General features: G+C 34.5%; 1 pseudogene; it reads left to right on the top strand.

Moving 5' to 3' along the window:
* Positions 1–826: 826 nt before the first annotated feature.
* Positions 827–1,039, top strand: LOC129666340 (40S ribosomal protein S28-like; annotated as a pseudogene).
* Positions 1,040–1,427: the final 388 nt, after the last annotated feature.

Here is a 1,427-nt window from a genome sequence, read left to right as displayed (position 1 = left end):
AACAATGAGAACACTCTTCCCAAATGGTTAGGCTCAATCTTTGAAAAGGGTATAGGCCAGCTCTTAAATTATCTGGAGCAGGTAGCTCAGCCCTAATATGGTAGAATATTAATATGCTTCTAAAGTGGCATGTTGGATATATTAATTAGGTTTAGCTTTAACAAAGGTAATACAGTAGAGAGATATGCGAGCCTCCTACGTCTGTGCTCACCAGCATCCCAACAGGGTGCTCATAAGCTGTAAATAAATTTTCCAGTGATGCTGCATTTACAAAATACTATAAAATATAAAGTTTGACTTAATTAAATAATTTTCCATAATATCTGTCACATTGAATTAGTGAACAGAGGCACTAAGTTTAATTTTCAGGCTTGCTGTTTATGGCAAGAATTCCCAGCTTGCACTAATTTCTTTTAAATACCAAAGTTAGAACTCCATTGGAACTCAATATATTTTTTCATTATACCATAAGATATTTGACTGACAGAAGTAATCCAATTTTTATGATTTAGGTAAGCATTTTTATTATCTTCACAAGTCCTTTAAAACTTGAGTTCTGGCTTTTTAGTTTTCAGTATCACATTTAATAAATGACGCCATCATCTACAACAAATCAGGATGATCAATGTTACAAATTAATACTTCAGAATTTGCTAAGTGAACCATGATGCACTTTTAAATACTATAAATAAATTTTCATTTTCTTAGTAATCCAAACCACTCCATTTGCATGGTCAGAGCATGTTAATCATCATAAGCAGCAACAGTAACAGTTGTCAAAGATGTTGAGAATATTATTTCTGCTCTCCACCAGATCACAACCATCATGGACACAAGTTTTGCACAGCCCATCAAGCCAGCTAGGGTAACAACTAAAGTGCTGCACAGGACCAGTTCACAGGGACAGTGAATGAAGGTGCATGTGGAATTTACGGATGATACCAGCTGCTCTGTCATCTGAAACATCACAGGCCCTATTCCAGAAGGTAATGTACTCACCTTACTGGAGTCAGAATGAGAGGCTCAGAGGTTGTGCTGACCTTGTTGCTGGGTCCTGGACATCCACCACTTAGCCAATGACCTGCAACAGTTAAATAAAGCATTTGCATGGTTTTATAAAAAGGAAAATATTATTTACATCAATAGGTACTAAGTTTATGCAAGATGACAGTAATATAATTCATTTTCTAATGCTATATCCTTGTTCTATAGCATAGCAGCTATCACATATTGATATGCAATGAGCCTCCCTTTTTAATTATTTACCACATTTCTCAAATAATCTTTTCATACTCAGTTATACTTTTTATTACTGAGCTCATCCCTGGAAGGTTGTATATTTCATAGAGATAATACATAGCAATTTTAATAAATAGTGAAGGCTACTTAACTAGAATTCATTTTTCCATAAATCATGGTACTTATAA

The sequence above is a fragment of the Psammomys obesus genome, unplaced genomic scaffold, assembly GCF_907164565.1.
Source record: "Psammomys obesus unplaced genomic scaffold, mPsaObe1.curated_primary_1811, whole genome shotgun sequence".
NCBI lineage: Eukaryota > Metazoa > Chordata > Mammalia > Rodentia > Muridae > Psammomys > Psammomys obesus.
This window is presented reverse-complemented; position numbering and strand designations above follow the sequence as displayed.